General features: G+C 40.8%; 1 non-coding gene across 1 annotated transcript; it reads right to left on the bottom strand.

The window, feature by feature from the left end:
- Window positions 1–13816: 13816 nt before the first annotated feature.
- LOC119927687 lies at window positions 13817–13954 on the bottom strand. Its single transcript, XR_005450667.1, has one exon. It is a non-coding gene; the product is annotated as a small nucleolar RNA SNORA7 (small nucleolar RNA).
- Window positions 13955–14316: the final 362 nt, after the last annotated feature.

Here is a 14316-nt window from a genome sequence, read left to right as displayed (position 1 = left end):
TTCATCAGCTTCTGGGAAGATGCAATTGAAAGCAAAGTTAATAAGGGTGATTAACGAATGCAACGGATATAATTAGAAGGTGTAACATCACAGTATTTTCCTTATAATAGCAAGTTGCTTCCTGGCTAGCTGGCAGTCTATCAGAATCCAGATCCTAACCCCATCCTTTCCAGCTAGTTGCAGCTGTACGATTGCTGCTGGTAAACCATCCATACTCATCAGTGAATACCAGGTGTAGATCACTGTCCACTCCACCCCACCCACTCCAACTAAACTTTCATTTTTTCAAGTCATTTTCTTCTTCACCAGTACTTTTTGCATCAGAATAAAAAAAAGAGTTGCTTATTTTCAGTAGTTCTAACTATCCTTCAGTTTTCATTCATTCAATCATATTTATTCATTCATTCAATCATATTTATTGAACACTTACTTTGTGCAGAGCACTGTATTAAGCACTTGAAAAGTATGATACAGCAATAAAGAGTTAAGTTATTATTAATTAATTATTATGATGGCATTTATTAAGTGCTTACTATGTGCAATGCACTGTTCTAAGTGCTGGGGAGATTACAAGGTGATCAATCAATCAGTTGTATTTATTGAGCGCTTACTGTGTGCAGAGCACTGTACTAAGCACTTGGGAAGTACAAGTTGGCAACATATAGAGACAGCCCCTACTCAACAGTGGGCTCACAGTCTAGAAGGGGGAGACAGAGAACAAAACAAAACATATTAACAAAATAAAATAAATAGAATAGATATGTACAAGTACAATAAATAAATAGAGTAAGAGTAATAAATACATACAAACATATATATATATATACATATATCCGTATATATATACAGATACATATATGGATCAGGTTGTCCCACGGGGGGCTCAAGTCTCAATCCCCATTTTACAGGTGAGGTAACTGAGGCACAGATAAGTTAAGTGACTTGCCCAAAGTCACACAGCTGACAATTGGTGGAGCCGGGATTTGAACCCATGATCTCTGACTCCAAAGCCCGTGCTCTTTCCACTGAACCACGCTGCTCATGGTACTGATGGTGAGATCATGATTGATACAGGTGAATGCAGCTGGTAAAGCTTTCACAGGATTGACCACCTCATCCACACCTCATGGGTGCAAAGATTGACCTTTGATGCACTGCTGTACTTGTTACAATAAACTCATCTATCAGTAGCATTTATTGAACAGCTACTGGGCAGAGAAGTGCAATTAATCAATCAATGATATTTAAAAGGTGATTTCTGTGTATATAGCACTGTACTAAGCTCTTGAGAAAGTACAATATAATAGAGTTGGTAGAGGTGATCCCTGCCCACAAGGAGCTTACATTCTATAGGGGGGAGAAACAGTAAAATAAACTTCAAACTGGGGAAATAGTCAAGTATAAGGCTATGCATGTAAGTGCTGTAGGGTGGAAATGAGTATCAAATAATAATAATAATAGCACTTATTAAGCACTTACTATGTGCAAAGCACTGTTCTAAGTGCTTGGGGTGATACAAGGTGATCAGGTTGTCCCACGGGGGGCTCACTGTCTTAATCCCCATTTTCCAGATGAGGTAACTGAGGCATAGAGAAGTGAAGTGACTTGCCCAAAGTCACACAGCTGACAAGTGGCAAAGCCGGGATTTGAACCCATGACCTCTGACTCCAAAGCCCATGCTCTTTCCACCGAGCCATGCTGCTTCTCAAAGTCTTTAAGGGGTACACAGCCAAATGCATAGACAATGCAGGGGGTTGGGGGACAGGTAGGGGAAATGAGGGCTTAGTCAGAGGAAGGCCTTTGGAGAAGATATGATTTTAGAGGAGTTGTGAAGTTGGGTAGAATGGTGAACTGTTGGAGATGGAGAGGGAGTATCAGATGCTCAGTAAGTGTGATTACTGAGGACATTGGGAAGCAGCCTGGGCCTGGGAATCAGAGGACCTGGGTTCTAATCCCAGTTCCACCACTAGTCAGCTATGTAAACTTGGGCAAATCAGTTATCTCCTTGGTGCCTCAGTTTCCTCAAATGTCAAATAGGAATTCAATACCTGATCTTCTTTTATCTACCCCAGTGCTCAGTAGTGCATTGCACATAGCAAGCACTTAACAAATACCATTATTATTGAGAAACTGCGTTGCCTGGTGGAAAGAGCATAGGCTTGGAAGTCAGAGGACCTAGGTTCTAATCCTGGCTCCACCATTTGTCTGCTGTGTGACCCTGGGCAAGTCACTTGACTTTGCTTTACCTCAATTACCTCATCAATAAAATGAGGACTAGACTGTGAGTCCCCTCTCAGGGTCACACCTGGGGAGTTTCCAGTATTCTACCAGTCTCGACTATGGGAGGGAGAGTTAAAAAGAGGCATACTCATCCCATTTCTAGCTTGGGCAGTGGCTAGCAGGTGGAAGGCAATCTGCTACAAGTCAAAACTCACCTGTTCTGGGCAGCAGTGTCATGGGAGAAAGTCGTGAGTGGAGACTCAGGTTTACTGTGCAGAAGGAGGCAATGGTTAACCAATTCTGTGTTTTTACCAAAAAAATTCTATGGATACACTACCAGAACAATTGCAGATGGATTTGGGGCACTCTGGGAGAGGTGTGTCCATGGTGTCGCTATGGATCGGAGATGACTCGATGGCATAAGACAAGACTATGAGTCTCTACACTGTAAGCTCATTGAGGCAGGGAACAAACCTACCAACTCTCTAGTACTGTACTCTCCCAAATGCTTAGTACAGTCCTCTGCATATAATAAATGCTCAGTAAATACCATTACTGCTGCAGCTGCTGCTGATGATGATGACTATTTGCATTAGCCACTGGGGAGTTCCAAATCAGTGCAGGGAGAGGCAGTTTTTACATGCACGTGATATGGCCTTATCTTCCACACACATGTACACTTATTAAATCTCACCTAAAATAACATCACCTTTCAACCAGACAGACAATCGTCTTCAATGGATTTAACCATTCAATCATCCACGGTGCAGACATTGTCAAATATTTCTTAATTTACAACTTTGCTTGCAATTCTGACCTTAGCTCTAGTGCTAACTGTAGCCTGAGCCATAAGAATCTCAGTGCATTTTTCCAGCCTTAGCATATAGAGGTCAAAGGCCTTAAAAGATATGGTTTTGAACAGGGATATTAAAGATTAACAAGTCACTTCAAGTTCACCCCAGCTGGAGAATCACAGTCTCAAGCCTGATGGATTATGTCAAGTTCTGCGCTAACTGAAATGTGATTCTAGATTGCCTAGTTATTTAGGGATCGTGCTGAGTTGCAGAAGTTTAGCTAGTTAAAATGCTATTCTCTTCCTTAGAAGAAATTGCTTTAGTGTGACTCAAACTTCCCACTTAGTGCAGAAAATGATAGACCTTATGTCAGTCACTACCACACACACTGCATTGCTGGGGAACATTATTAATGGCAAGTCTAGAAACACCTGGTTCAGTCTGATATGTCATTAATTTCCAGGAAGAAAGCTGTGGTTGGTACCGAGTTTACAATTTCTAAGTGCAAATATGGCAGAAGACACCTACAACTTACACTGACATGAAGATGAGATTTCAAATTCAACAACTTCTCCTTCTGTAGCTGTCCTTCAGTTTCAAAGATGACACTCCTGAGGGTGAGATTCTCATATCAGTTTCTACACTAGTATGTAGTGTTAGGTGCCAATTTAACACTCTAAAGGAATATGCAGCACATTCTTACAGGAACCTGACAAAAAAGAAAGGATGTGTTTTCTATTAAGGAAGCTCTAGGTATTTACTAGCTGAACTTGTCATAAGGAGTAATGGTCATATATCAACCTCACTAACCACATTTGTAAACCACTAATAAAAATCATTCCATATGGATCATCCTTGAACCTGAAGGAGAATTATGAATAATACTATGCCAGTTACCTGAGCTATGCCATGCAGAAGTAAGATAAGCATTAACATTGACAGTTGAACAATTGATTGTGGTTCTTCATAGTCTTCATTATCCAAGACCTATACTAGATATCAAGATTTTCTTGATATTCTATTTGACAATAAATGAGGAAGTGAGAGTCTTTGGGCAAATTTCCATGGCAATACTGCCCTGGAAATGTAGCCCACAGACTAAAGGCTCCTTAAGAAAGAACATATTTTAACAGGAAGATGATCATTTTTACTATAACCTTTTTGTCCTTTTCCTAATTTAATAACAGAATGGACCATCTGTTGCCCTGAGGTGATGGATCTGATAGAAATATAAGTTGAAGAATACAGAGAGGTGTGAAAAGGTGGAATACAAAGTACTGATAACTATCCTTTAGCCACATGGCTGAGGTGATGCTACCAGTGGTCATCATAGCATTGTCATGGGTTTCATGGAGAGTGAGAAGAAAGGAACTTCAGTATGAAGAATTTTTATTTTTCAATATCACAAGATAATGTGAAGAGGGCAATGGCAAATAGGAAAAGAAAGCAGGAAGACTAAGGACTCACATTTTAAGAGTTTGTAAGGTAACTTTGAATATGCTGCTTTTATTGGAAATTATAGTAATATCAAATAATGAAAAAACTCTTCAGTATCACAATATTGATGCATTGATATAGTTTCAGAAAAAAATCATTTTGATATCATCTTAAATGCAAGACATACCAGAAATGGGGTTGTATGATTTTGAAAGTCAGAAGAAACACCAGTTTGTGTGTTAGCTAAACACTAAATATTTGATAGTGAAGACAGAGGTTGCATTGTTGTTTGTTATAGTTCTAACACTTGACATATATTACATCCAGAGCACTTATGATCGCAAAAAGAAGGAACAATCGGAGATAGTATTAGGAAAATATTCTAAAGAAGAGGAATTTAGAATTTGTAGAAGTGGGGTAACTAGCAGGAAATAGAAAAACAAATATGCCAATAAGCAGGCATTGGATCCAATTATGCAAATATGACATGGTGATGATGAGAATGATGATATTTATCAAGCATCTGTGCAGAGTGCTAGGATGGAGGTCATGCATTGTCTTAATCCCACATGGAGCTCTAAATCTAAGCGGTAAGGAAGCAGCAGTAGTAGTAATAGTTTTTAAGTGCTTACTGCATGCAGAGCACTGTACTAAGCACTGGGAAAGAGTATAGAGAAGGGACTTAAACATGGACCCTGTCCCTCAAGAAGCTCACAATTTATGAATATAATAATGATGGCATTTTTTAGACACTTACTATGTGCCAATAACTGTTCTAAGCACAGCGGGGTGGGAGGAATACAAGGTAATCGGGTTGTCCCACCTGGAGCTCACAGTCTTAATCCCCATTTTACAGATGAGGGAACTGAGGCCCAGAGAAGTTAAGTGACTTGCCCAAAGTCACAGAGCTGACAAGTGGCGGAGCCGGGATTAGAACCCACGACCTCTGACTCCCAAGCCCGTGCTCTTGCCACTAAGCCACGCTTCTTCTCCAAGTGCTGTTCTCATTCCCTTTGGGATGGTGGAAAGCAGGATGGGATGGGGTCTCCTTGATGGTGCAGAGGGGAGCCAGTGCCTGCCCTCAGCGGCGAGGAGGCAAGGCAGTTTTCTTGGCCATGCTAGGGGTTACTGAGAGGGAGATGAGGCTCCAAATGTCAGATGCTTCATTCACCTTTGGAGGTGAAGAGGAGCCGAGAAGCCAGAGCAGTGATTTTTACACCCATCCCAGCACAAGCAGAGCATCCTGGGGGCAGGCAGCGAGTCCCTCAGCCATGGTAGAAGGGCTGAGGACACACAGAGTGCCCTCAAAAAACTCCAGTGGTTGCCTATCCACCTCCACATCAAACAAAAATTCCACACCATTGCCTTTAAAGCACTCAAGCACCCTGCCGCCTCCTACCTCACTACTCTCCTACTAAAATCTAGCCCACACATTTCGCTCCTCAAATGTCAATCCGCTCACTGAGCCTCGATCTCATCTATCGCACCACCAACCCCTAGCCCACATCCTGCCTCTGGCCCGGAAAGCCCTCCCTCCTCAAATCTGACGGACAATTATTTTCCCCCCTTCAAAGCCTTATTGAAGGTACATCTCCTCCAAGAGGCTTTCCCTGATTAAGCCCCCTCTTTCCTCTTCTCCCATTCCCTTTTGCATCACCCTAACTTGCTCTCTTTTTTTCTTCCCACCTCCCCACCCCTCAGTCCCACAGCACATGTAGATATATGTAATTTATTTATATTAATGTCTGTGCCCCCTTCTAGTCTGTAAGTTCATTGTGGGCAGGGAATGTGTATGTTTAATTTTTTATACTCTCCCAAGCACTTAGTACAGTGCTCTGCACACTGTAACCACTCAGTCAACAGGACTGAATGAATGAACAGGATGCACCTTTCATTCATTCATTCAATCGTATTTATTGAGCGCTTACTGTGTGCAGAGCACTGTACTAAGCGCTTGGGAAGTGCAAGTTGGCATCATATAGAGACGGTCCCTGCCCACAGTGGGCTCACAGTCTAGAAGGTTGTGCTCAGCTATGATGGAAGAATGGGGCAGAGGAGACACAGCAGTTATCTAATCTCCATTTGATAGATGAGACAATTGAGGAACAGAGAAGTTAAGCAACTTGTCATAAACCAGCCAGTGACTGAGTTGAAACTAGAACCCAGGTTTTCTAACTTCCAATCTCATGCTAGAGAAGCATCGTGGCTCAGTGGAAAGAGCCCAGGCTTGGGAGCCAGAGGTCATGAGTTCAAATCCCAACTCCACCAATTGTCAGCTGTGTGACTTTGGGCAAGACACTTAACTTCTCTGTTCCACAGTTACCTCATCTGTAAAATGAGGAATAAGACTGTGAGCCCCACGTGGGACAACCTGAGCACCTTGTATCCTCCCCACGCTTAGAACAGTGCTTTGCACATAGTAAGCACTTAACAAATACTATTATTATTGTTATTATTATGCTCTTTCAACTAAGCCATATTGCCTGTTTATATCATGCATCATAGTACACTCTGATTTTTAAAACTAGTCCTGATAAAACCATTCTCCACTTTCCAAGTAATTACGGGAGGTGAGGAGATCTCTGATACAAAACTGAAGTGTTGACAATCTCCCTCTCTATTAATTCTGATGTCCAAAACATTCCCTCTGTGGTTGGGACCATCCCTAATCTTCATCAAATGAAAAAAACAACAACCCTCTTCTCTTAAACTTGGGCCAATCCAAGTGTAAATGAGAAGATCTTCCAATATAATGAAAATAGATGATAAAAATCTACACCTATTGTCAAATTAAGAGAACTCAAAAAAGTTATTCCATTTTGAGGCCTTTTGACTTAATGTATTCCAATTCCAAATTTAGTTCTATGGATCATGGGAAGAGATTTTCCTGAAACAGGGGTCAGCGATGAAAGCAGTCCTTGGGACTGAATGAAAAAGAGAGATAGATATGAGGATGGGGAATGGTGTCAGAATTTGCCAATGTCAAGAGGAGGAGGGAGACACAGCCATTTTAGATGATTGATGAGGTCACCACAGTCATATCAATCATTCTAAACAGTCACAGATCACTGCTCCCATAGTCAACTGCAATCCTCTAAGGAGGCATCCCTTCATTGCCACGCTGACACTGCCTGAGGTCAAAACCTTCTGTTCTAGACTGACCTAGAGAAGCCAAAATGTTACTCTGAGGAAACATCCCTATAGCGGTAGGGAGACTTTTCTGAAAGTCTCTAAATCTAGATTTTATGAAGCACTGAAAATTCTCAAAGTCTAGCCCTTCATATTTGCATATGAACTCTGACCAATCATTCACTCTGAAAACAATGTGAAGATAAATTTTACAATTTAGCTTATGTTCTGCATAGTTCAGTATAAATGAATCAAACAATAGGCAATAAATTTCATGGACAGTCAAGTTTTAGTCCCAGTAGCGTAAATCACAGGTGCGAGCCCATTAGAAATAGATATATGGGGGAATGATAAAAAACAATAAAACAGAAAGTCAAATCATTCTATTAGTATCTAAGTTACAGCTGAGAGAGACCCACAATGGAGGAGAGAGTAATAATAAAAGAAGAAAAGAACTAACCTAGTGCTTAGAAAAAGGAAAACTAATAGCAGAGCCATCTTTATGACCTGCCTGAGCAGCCACAGAGTGAAAAGAATCAAATAAAGCTCCAGTTTGTGAGTGCTCCTTATGAAGGGTCTGAGGAGTCAAGGGAAAACAAAATCCCATCAGCAGGTATTTCAAGTTTGATCAGGTTTAGCTTTGTTCCAGGAGATGAGAGAAATAAAGACATTTTACTGCTCGAGAATTTTAATTTCCATGGGAGTTCAGGTGCCCGTTTTGGCCCCAGTTGGGGCCAGACCTGCTATGTCGCATATGAATTTCAATAGAGATCCAAGAGAGAGCCTCTTGGAAAGAGCATGGGTCTAAGACGGGAGTCACAAGGACCTGGGTCCTAATTCCGACTCCACCCCTTGTCTGCTGTGTGACCTTAGTCAAGTCACTTCACTTCTCTGTGCCTCGGTTACATCATCTGTCAAGTGAGATTAAAACTGTGAGCCCCATGTGGGACAGGGACTGCATCCAACCCGATTTGCTTGTGCTGATCCCAGTGCTTAGTACAGTGCCTGGCACATTTTCAGACAAATTAACACAAGACACATTTAACAAATACCCCCATTATAATAAACCTTCTTCACTCCAGTGAACAACACTATACTGAGTCTTCATGTATGCTTCTAATGACATGTGTGCCATAGGAATGGTTTCTGGTTTTAAAAATTAATATATAGGTGAATTTTCCGAAGCTTGAGGGAACTTGCACTGAATCATTTAGCCTAGATAAGTACCTCAAATTTTTTTCTGTAGAGTTGGGGCCAAACTGCTGTCACTCCAGAATGCACACAGTGTCATGGCCTCTTGTTTAGAGAAGCAGTATGGCATAGTGGATAGAGCATGGGACTTAGAATATATTAATATATGATTGTACATATTTATTACTCTATTTATTTTACTTGTACATATCTATTCTATTTATTTTATTTTGTTAATATGTTTGGTTTTGTTCTCTGTCTCCCCCTTCTAGACTATGAGCCCACTGTCGGGTAGGGACCGTCTCTATATGTTGCCAACTTGTACTTCCCAAGCACTTAGTACAGTGCTCTGCACACAGTAAGCGCTAAATAAATACGATTGATTGATTGATTGATTAGAATGTCATGGGTTCTATTCCTGGCTCTGCCACTTGTCTGCTGTGTGACCTTGGGAAAGACACTTCAGTTCTCTGGGTCTCAGTTACCTCATCTGTGAAATGGGGATTGAGACTGTGAGCCCCATGTGGGACAGGGAGTATGATAAATACAATTTTCTTTCATCCATCCAGTGTTTAGTACAGAGTCTCATGTAGTAAACGCTTAACAAATACCTAAATTATTATTATTTTTATGCTGCACTCTAGCCCTGGGCTCTAAACTAAACCCTGTATGGTAACCTGTGTAGAATCCCAGACTGATCTCAATGGGCTGTTACTCTTTAAAAGGAACAAACCAGGCTCATCTGATGAGAATTCATCTTAGCAGCCTAAATGATTTCTATCAGTGTCCCCACAAATTGGTTTTGGGTTGATATCCAGATTTTTCCTGGTCTGGAAAGTAAGCTAATAGATTTATAAAATACTCAGTTATCCATTTTCCCTATTAAAAAATAGACACACACTTACTCTTTACTAGACAGCAGACATTTCCTGTCAAATTCTAACCTATTTTAATCTCATGAAGGTGTGCATCTGTTTCTATTTATATTTGGCCTGTGAAACGTGGTGGATAGTTCTTTTTTTCTAGGAAAAATCCATGGTGGTGCACTTATCAATCAATCAATCATATTTACGAGTACTTATTGTATGCATAGCCTGGTACAAAGTGCTTGGGAGAGGACAGTATAACAGAGAAGGAGCAGGCTCTGTGGAAAGAACACGGCCTGGGAGTTTGAGGACCTGGGTTCTTATCCTAGCTGTGCCACTTGCCTGCAGTATGGCCTTAAGCAAGTCACTTCAATTCTCTGAACCTCAGAGACCTCATCTGTAAAATGAGGATTATTATTATTAATAATCATAACAACAACAACAATTATTAAGGTATTGTTATAGGCCTACTATTTGCCAGTACTTAGCACTGGGATCGATACAAGGAAATTGGGGGACACAATCCTTGACCCATATAGGGTTCACAGTGTTAATCTTCATTTTACAGACAAGGTAACTGAGGCACAGAGAAGTGAAGTGACTTGCCCAAGGCCACACAGTAGGTAAGTGGCAGAGCTAGGATTAGAACCCATGACCTTCTGATTCTCAGGCCCTTGCTCTAGATTAAGACTGTGAGCTCCTTGTGGGTCATGGATTGTGTCCTACCTGATTATCTATAGTATAGTATATAGTATATAGTACCTATTACATAGTATAGCATCTAGAACATAGTAAGCACATGACAAAACACCATAAAAATTCAAAATCAACACCAAAACTCAAGAAAGCAGAGTTGCTAGCCATTCCCTGCCTAGAAAGAATTTATAATCTAGAGGGAAGACACTAAGGAAGTTTGCAAGAAGGACAGGCAGAGGCTCAGCTAGCAATTAGCACTGTAAATGGTAGCAACATCAATACACTCCAGGACAACCTTCTTCTGAAACCAGTGTGAAAAGGTCTTCTGGTTGCCCATCCATCTTTTCAGCACTATATGGGCACTCTGAAAACAATACCATCAACACAATCATCTGCTAAAATGAAGGACAAAGAAAACATCTGTTCTACGTCTTGATGATGGCTTATGAACCCCACAAAATCAGTGCAGCTTTCAAATGATAATAATAATTGTGATATTTGTTGAGCACTTACTATGTGCCCGGTACTGTACTAAGCACTAGGGTGAATACAAGCAAATCAGGTTGGACACAGTCCCTGTCTCATGTGAGGCTCATAGTCTCAATCCCCATTTTACAGATGAGGTAACTGAGGCCCAGAGAAGTGAAATGACTTGCTCAAGGTCACACAGCTGACAAGTAATGGAACCAGAACTAGAACCAGCAAAACTTCGTGGAAAGACCACGGGCTTGGGAGTCAGAAGACGTGAGTTCTAACCCTGGCTCTGCCACTTGTCTTCTGTGTGACCTTGGGTAAGTCACTTAACTTCTCCGCGCCTCAGTTACCTCATCTGTAAAATGGGGATTATGACTCTGAGCCCCACGTGGGACAACCTCATTACCTTGTATCTACCCCAGCGCTTAGAACAGTACTTGGCACATAGTAAGCACTTCACAAATACCATCATTATTTTTTATTATTAACCCATGAACTTCTGTCTCTCAGGCCCATGCTCTCTCCATTACACTATGCTGTTAATGGTATGGCAATGATTTTGAATGAAATTATATTATTTTGATGTTCTAAAAATCTAAATATCATCCATCATAGAGACTCCTTTGAAACTGAACAGTTGGAAACCATTAAGGTCCTGAATGAGAAAACTGAGGGACAGTTACCATTCTCCTTTTTAAATCTGAGTTCTGTGGCATGTATATTTCAATCAGCCTATTTGACGTAGAATGAGAAAGATTGACATTTCTAAATAGCAACCAGAGAATCACTGAAATAGGAAGGAACAATAAGGAGTTTGTAGAAATAAATGAGCTCATTTTGATACGGGCTCATTAGAGATATGGGATTGACTCAATAGAAATGATCAAAGTCCTACATAGAAAAATGAAACAAAGCAAAAATAAAAATTATAGTAAATACCAATTTCAGAAGATTTACCTCTATTATGTTTTTGTCTGCTCTAAGATACTCAGTCTTCATAATATAATCCATTATATAATTGTAGGTCTTAGATGTAATTAGATTTTAATTTAATTTGGAGGGAAATGTTAATTGGTATTCCCCTCAGGGTCACATCTGGAGAGTTTCCAGTATTCTACCTGTCTCAGCTATGGGAGGGAGAGTCACGCTGAGGCATATCCATTCATTCCTAGCTTGGACAGTGGCTAGCGAGTGGAAGGCAATCTGTTATAAGTCAAAACTCACCTGGGCTGGGCAGGAATGGCATGGGAGAGAGTCTAGGGCAGAGACTCAAGTTTGTGGCGTGGAAGGAGGCAATGGTAAACCACTTTTGTATTTTTACCAAGAAAACTCTATGGATACACTACCAGAATGATTGCAGATGGAGGTGGGACTTTTTTTAGTCATGAATCTATCATGGATTTAGGAAGTTCCTTCTAGTATAACCCATGCCCTCCCTCACTTTGTGGCACCTTCTCACTGGGAGGAGGGGTTTATGGAGTGCATTTCTTCTGGGAGAGACAACTAGAGAGCACTCTGGCCTCACTGAAATGATTAAGGCTAGCAAAGGATAAGCATATACTTCATCAATTTAGTCCTCGAGGTATTGGTTTATTATCAGCCAATTATACCCAGGCTGGATAAGTGAGAAACAAAGGGGAACCTTCCCACAGGAGATTTTGCAACCCACCTTGATTACACATACCAGTTTTCAAGGCCTTTCACTGGTAAAAATTTTCCCTTACAATTTTCTGCTAATATTCAAGCCATTTATTCTTGGGCCTTCGTTAACAAAAACATTTGATGATAAGCAGGGCCCTTTTTGGTGAGAACCTTGCCTGGCTTAGTGGAAAGAGCCTGGGCTTGGGAGTCAGAGGTCATGGGTTCTAATCCCGGCTCTGCCACTTGTCTGCTGTGTGACTTTGGGCAAGTCGCTTAACTTCTCTGTGTCTCAGTTACTTCAACTGTAAAGTGTGGATTAAGACAGTAAGCCCCACGTGGGACAACCTGATTACCTTGTATATACCCCAGTGCTTTGAATAGTGCTTGGCACATAGTAAGTGCTTAACAAATACCATTATTATTAGTTTGTTTCCTGTAATGGCAATAAGATGCTCAGAGAGTAGTGTGATTGCCCATTTAGACATCCACCATATCTTTTCTTTCTACCCTAATTTTTCCTTCCAAATTCTTAGCCTCTGGTACAGTAATCCATTTTGGACTTCTTACTATGAATTTATCCAAGCCACTTTTGCACCTAATGATATTTTTGGCCTGACCAATTTCCTGTGGAAATGAATTCTATCTGCTTACCATTTGGTTCTGGAGAAATGCGTTTTGTAGTTCATTTTGAATCTACTACTTTCAAGTTTCAATGGTGCCTCTTTATAATAATGATGCCATTTGCTAAATGCTTACTATGAGTGTTCTAAGCACTGGTGTAGATATAAGTTAAGCTTGCCCCTGTCCCATATGGGTCTCTCAGTCTAAGTAGGAAGAATTTGGTGAATAACAGTTCATTTTATCCTGACCAAAATCTTTACAAATTTGTAAACTTCAATCAAGTTCCCACTCAGTCTTCATGACCACTGAGTGACTATTCTGTCTGCAGCACAGATTTAGTCCTTTCAGGGATTTTTCAACAAGTAGAGAAGACATCGATTCTGCTGTTGAAGGGTTTTCAATCTAAAAATAAAGATCCTTGGGCAGAAGATTTGGATGATGAGGTCCGTTGACTCCCAAGCCCGTGTTCTTTCCACTACACCATGCTGCTTCTAACGTATATCTTATGAAGCTCTTGTCTTGTTTTATCTTATGCTGTCAGATCTTCTCCGATCCATAGCGACTCCATGGACACATCTCTCCCAGAACGCCCCAACTCCACCTGCAATCATTCTGGTAGCGTATTCATAGAGTTTTCTTGGTAAAAATAAGGAAGTGATTTACCATTGCCTCCTTCCATGCGGTAAACCTGAGTCTCTGCCCTCGACTCTCTCCCATGCTACTGCTGCCCAGCACAGGTGAGTTTTGACTTTTAGCAGATTGTCTTCCACTCTCTAGCCACTGCCCAACCTAGGAATGGAATGGGTATGCCTCTGCTTGACTTTCCCTCCTGTAGTCGAGACTAGTAGAATACTGGAAACTCTCCAGGTGCAATCCTGAGAGGGGATGTAACTCTTAAATATATATTATTTTGTGTTAATTTATATTATTTATTTATTTATTCTGCCATAACTCTGCTGTCAACAGTTATAGGATTGTTTTTTTTCGCTTGCTTACACTATTGATAAATGTTTTTGGTTATTCTCTCTCTCTCCTATTATATTGTAAACAATCAATGAATCAATCTGTGATCTTGATTTAGCACTCACTAAGGGTGAGTCCCTGTCTTAAGTGCTTGGAGGAGTGTACCAATAGCAGGATATTCACATTCCCTGCCTTCAAGGAGCTAACAAGGAGCTAATGGGGGAGATTAACCAAAATTATACTCCTCCCCATCTCCTGGAAGGCAGGAACCATATCTTCTACTT

The sequence above is a fragment of the Tachyglossus aculeatus genome, chromosome 4 (genome assembly GCF_015852505.1).
Source record: "Tachyglossus aculeatus isolate mTacAcu1 chromosome 4, mTacAcu1.pri, whole genome shotgun sequence".
Lineage (NCBI taxonomy): Eukaryota > Metazoa > Chordata > Mammalia > Monotremata > Tachyglossidae > Tachyglossus > Tachyglossus aculeatus.
Note: the sequence above shows the minus strand (reverse complement) of the source record. Positions and strands in the feature narration are given on the sequence as shown.